Source organism: Canis lupus, chromosome X (genome assembly GCF_011100685.1).
Source record: "Canis lupus familiaris isolate Mischka breed German Shepherd chromosome X, alternate assembly UU_Cfam_GSD_1.0, whole genome shotgun sequence".
Classification (NCBI taxonomy): domain Eukaryota; kingdom Metazoa; phylum Chordata; class Mammalia; order Carnivora; family Canidae; genus Canis; species Canis lupus.
In genome coordinates this window covers 86,596,454-86,602,209 of record NC_049260.1, presented here as the reverse complement: position 1 = coordinate 86,602,209, position 5,756 = coordinate 86,596,454, and the positions used below count along the sequence as shown (strand labels likewise).

The following is a 5,756-nucleotide window of genomic DNA, read 5'->3' as shown; positions in this document are numbered from 1 at the left end:
TGAGTGGCTCAGAGGTTGAGCATCTGCCTTTGGGTCAGGGCATGATCCCAGAGTCCTGGGATTAAGTCCTGCATCAGGCTCCCTATAGGGCTCCTATAGTCCTGCTTTCTTCTCCCTCTGCCTGTGTCTCTGCCTCTCCCTGTGTGTCTCTCATAAATAAATAAATAAAATCTTTTAAAAAATTAATTTAGGTCAAAATATGTTCTAATTTCTGTTGGGTCTTTCCCTTTAATTCATTGGTTATTATGTAAAGTTTTCCAAGTATTTGAGGAGTTTCCAGATATTTTATGTCTTTGTTATCACTATCTAGTTTAATATCATATGGTCAGCAAACATACCTGTATGTCTTCTATTCTTTAATTCTTTAACAATTTTAAGGTTTGTTTATGATTCAGAATATGTCCCATGTGCACTTGATAAGAACATCAATTCAAGTTGGTGACAGTGTTGTTTAGGCTTTATATATTCATATTCCTTTCCTTTCTAACATTTCTATCAATTACTGAAATACCTGTATTGAAGTCATCATATACATTTGTGGATTTGTCTACTTCCCGTTTCATTTGTATTACTTTCTATCAGGTATATTTTCAAGATCTGTTGTTAGCTGCATATGTATCTAGGATTGTTACATCTTCTTGATGAACTGATTCTTTCATGCCTAATTCCTTCTTTATTCCTGGTAATATTTATTGCTCTGCAGTTTACTTTTTCTGACATTAATACAGCCACCACAGCATTCTCTCAATTATCATTTGCATTGTATCTTTTTTTCCATCACTTTACTTTCTTTATTACTTCAGGCTTTACTTTTGAATAAAAGAAATGAGTCCAATAGTTCAAGATACAAAATTAACCAGTTTTGAAGTGATTAATGACAACAACACACAAATCGATCCTTCCTCAAGGGAACTGTCTCCTCCCTGGTGCCCTCCTGAGTCATGATGAAAATCTGAGTGCAGCTCCAGTGAAACTGTCCCTCTCCACCACAGAAATGAAGGCATCTTTCACAAGATGCATGACCCTGTCCAAGGACAGCAGGATGTGATCCATATTCTGCATGTTCTTAAAACCAACTTGGTGATCAAGCTGGGGCTGTAGCATGGCACTAGGTGAGCCTCCAGCCTTGAAAGAATCTCTCCGGTAGGACCCAACCGGGTCAAAGTTGTCCATACCTCCTTTCCCTTCTTCATCCATTCCCCCAGTGATGTAAACATAGTATGGAAAAAAAAGTGCCTTGAATAGAGGATTGTAGACAGCATTGCAGCAATCGCCCCCATAGTCATGGTCTGGTTATTAGAATGCTTATACATCTTTAGTCTTGCTTCAATAATCTTTGTCAGGGTAAGACAGTCTCCATGAAAAACACTGTATCCAGTATCCAGTGACTGTTTGGCCTGTGAGTTTGTATCACTTGGGGCTGTCCCCAGTGTGAATTAAAACCCTTCACTCAATCAAGAGTCAGAAGCAACAACTGAAAAATCTCCTCCAGGGATCCCTGGGTGGCGCAGCGGTTTGGCGCCTGCCTTTGGCCCGGGGCACGATCCTGGAGACACAGGATCGAATCCCACGTCAGGCTCCCGGTGCATGGAGCCTGCTTCTCCCTCTGCCTGTGTCTCTGCCTCTCTCTCTCTGTGTCTATCATGAATAAATAAATAAAATCTTTAAAAAAAAAATCTCCTCCAGCAATTACCAATACAGGACCTCCATTGAAAGTGCAGGGCCAGAAGAACAGCTGTGAGGCTCTATCGCCAAGTCTTGGCTGGGTCCCCAGCACAAGACCATGTGGCTCCAGCTGCTGCTGTCTCACAGCGAGATGGCACCCTCATTTTACTTTTAACCTATATATGCCTTTATATTTAAAGTGTATTTCTTACAGACAGTATGTAATTAGATCTTGTTTTTTTTTTTATTATCTAACTTCGGTTTCAGCCTTTTAATCGGTGTGTGCTTGGATTTTTAACATTCGGTGTAATTGTTGGTATGATTTGATTTAGCTATGACATTATTTGTTATTGCTTGCCCACTTTTTTTTTCTTCTCTAACCCTCTTCCTGATTTCTTTTGGATTAGCTGGATATTTTTTGACTATTCACTTTTAATTACTATATTGGCTATTTTTGCAGTTGTTCTTTGAATTATATTTTTAGTAATTTCAGTAGCAATTATAATATATACACTTAACTTTCACAATCTATTTAGAGTTAGTATTTTACCACTTTAAACCAAATACAGAAACCACGTAGCCATATTGGTCCCTTTACTGCTTTATATTTTTCATATGTATGATATCTATTTACATTGGAAATTCCACCAGCCAATGTTACACCTTTGATTTCAATAGCAGTACATATTTTAAAGAACTTAAGAGGAGAATTATCTTTTATATTTATCCATCTATTCACCATCTTTGATGCTCTTCCTTCATTCTTGAAATGAAGATTTTCCCTCGTGCACATTTCCTTCATCCTGAAGAACTCAGTTTAACATTTCTTGTAGAATATGTCTGCTGTTGACAGAGTCTCTTAGTTTTCCTTTTTCTGAGAATGTCTTTGTTTTCAGCACTTTAAAGATGTCCCACTGTCTTCTGGCCTCCATGGTTTCTGATGACAAATCCAGAAATGTTCGAATCATTGTTCCCATGTATACAAATGCATGACGTTTTTCTTGGCTGCTTTAAAGATTTTTAAAAATTTATCATTGATGTGATGAGCACTGAGTGCTATACTATATGTTGGCAAACTGAATTTAAATAAAAGGAAAAATTATCTTTGATTTTCATTAGTTTGATTATGGTATAGCCAAGCATGTTTTTCTCTGAGTTATTCTGTTTGGGTTAACTAAGCTTCTTGAATCTGTACATTTGTGTTTCACCAAATGTAAGAAGTTTTCATCTAATATTCCTTAAAATATATTTTTTCTGCACCCATTTCTCCTCTCTTTTTGGAATTCTAATGATATCAATGTCAGGCTTTTTGATATTGTCTCAAGCCCCTGAAATCCTGTTCATTTTGTTCAATTTTCAAATCTCTGTTTTGGTATTCTTCAGATTGGATAACATTTATTGACTTATTTTCTTTCCAGTGTTACTAAGGTATAACTGGCAAACAAAAAGCTTAAATATTCAAGGCACGTAATATGATGATGTTACACACATTGATAACTATAGTCAGACTAACACATCCATCAGTTCACATGGTTATCTTCTTCTTTTTTTTTTTAGTGGCAGAAACACTTAAGATCTACTCTCTTAGCAAATTTCAAGTATACAATATAGTCTTATTAACTACAGTCTCAAAAAAAATAAAATAAAATAAAAAAATAAAAAAAAATTAAAAAAAAAAAACTACAGTCTCCATAGTATAGAATTGATCCCCAGAACTTATTCATCTTATGATGGAAAATTTGTGCCCTCTGATCAACCTTTCCCCATCTTCCCCATCCTTCAGTGCCTAGTAACCACTATTCTACTCTCTGGTTCTGAATGTGGCTTTTTTAGATTTGACATATAAATGAAAACATGGGCACCTGGGTCGCTCAGTCAGTTAAGCATCCATCTCTTGGTTTTGGCTCAGCTGGTGATCTTGGGATCTTGGGATCAGGCCCTGCCTTGGGCTGCTTCAGGCTCTGTGCTCTGTGCACAGTTGGCTTGTCCCTCTCCCTCTGCTCTTCCCCCTACTCACTCTCGCTCTCTCTCTCTCTCTCTCTGGAATAAATAAAATCTTTAAAATAATAAATAAAATCATACAGTATTTCTTTTATTGACCTATTTTCTAGTTACTGGATCAATCCTCTGTCATCTCTAGTCTACTCTTGACTCCAGATGGTAATTTTTTCATTTCAAATGTAGTTTTTAGTTCTAAATTTTCCATATGGTTCTTTTTAATATACTTTTTATTTCTCTGCTGAGAATATCTATCCATTCATTTCAAGTGTTTTTTCCTCAACTTCATGGATCATAGGTAAAATGGATGTTTTAAATACTTTGTCTGATAATTCCAACATCTGGGTTTTCTCAAGGTACACATCTGCTGATTGTCTTTTCCTTTGAGGATTGGTCATATTTTCCAGGCTCTTAATATGTCTGGTATACATAGTCTCTCAGATATTTTGACTATTAGGTTGTTTAGACTCAAGGTTCTGAAACTTCTGGAGTTTTTGGAGAAGGCTGAATTTTTTTATTTTATCAGGTAGTCATCCTGTTAGGTTTGGATTATAAATTCTGTCTTGCCTTACATGGGTGGCAGGTCAAATCTTAGTTTGGAATGTGGAATAGCCATACAATGAATATTTTTCATCCTTAAAAAAAGAACAAAATACTTATATATGCTATAATATTGATGGACATCAAAAACCTTATGCTAAGTGAGAAAAGCCAGATGCAAAATACCACATATTATATGATTCCATTTATATGAAATGTCTTGAAAATACAAATCTACAGAGACAAAAAACAGATTAGTGGTTTCCAGGGGCTGGAGTTGAGAACAGAGATGAACTATAAACAGAAACAAGAAATCTTGCTGGGGTGATGGAAATGGTCCTTAATTTCCTTTAAAAATCATTGAATTATAAACTTAAAACAGATTAATTGTACGTACGTAAAGTATACCTCAATAAAGTCACATATTAAATCTTATTTTATTTCTTTAGGAATTTGCTCTGCTTATTTGGACTTGTCTCCATGCAGGTATTGTTCAGGGTTGATGTGAGACTTGTATGGATGATTCTAATCTCACTCCAATACTCAAAGCCTTGGCCCCACTCATTAGGGTCCACCCTATCCATGCATAGCTCAGGAGTCTGGCTGAGACTTATTCAGAGTTAAGGGACCCCTTCTCCAGCTTTCCCCACCACTGTTATTCCTCCCACACTAGCCAGCCTCATGATACTCTTATCCTTTGCTTTTTGGGCCACAAAGTTCATAAGCTTTCTATCAGAGTTTTTTTATTTTATTTTTATTTTATTTTATTTTATTTTTATGATAGTCACACAGAGAGAGAGAGAGAGAGAGAGACAGAGACACAGGCAGAGGGAGAAGCAGGCTCCATGCACCGGAAGCCCGACGTGGGATTCGATCCTGGGTCTCCAGGATCGCGCCCTGGGCCAAAGGCAGGCGCTAAACCGCTGCGCCACCCAGGGATCCCTCTATCAGAGTTTTAGTTTCCAACACCACCACACCACTATGTGACTGGCACTCATTCTACACACAAAGCAATACATGGTGGGGAAGTAGAAACTCACCCCCACGCAGGTCATGCCTCCACATTTTGACTCCTTTCCATTACCTTACTGCTTCTGTTAACTTTTTAGAGTCATCAAATAGCAGTTTTTGTATTTTTCCATATTTTTCTGTTGTAATCAGACAGAAGGACAGGCTGTAGTCACCTCACATAGCCAATGCAGAACTACAGCAATGGCAGATCTGGTTTTGAATCCTAGCTCTATCGCTCACTAGCTGTATGACATTGGACAAATCAACTGACTTCTTTGAGTCTATTTTATTTTCACCTTTAAACTGAAGGTTTTTTTTTTCTCAAAAAATGATAGAAAAAGAGAAATAGAAGGCTTCCTAAAGATAATTCCATTATCATTAGCAACCAGAGAGGACAGACTCCCCTGGCCTAAATGTATTTTTTCCACTTCTGAAAAGTATCACTCATTATACTTTATTGTAATTATTTGTTTAAACTGTCTATCTTATCAGGGCACCTCAGTGGCTCAGTGGTTGAGCATCTGTCTTTGGCTCAGGGTCTG

The 5,756-nt window shown here is 37.1% G+C and overlaps 1 pseudogene; it reads right to left on the bottom strand.

Annotated features, from left to right (window-relative positions):
- Positions 1–871: 871 nt before the first annotated feature.
- Positions 872–5,258, bottom strand: LOC100685753 (annotated as a pseudogene).
- Positions 5,259–5,756: the final 498 nt, after the last annotated feature.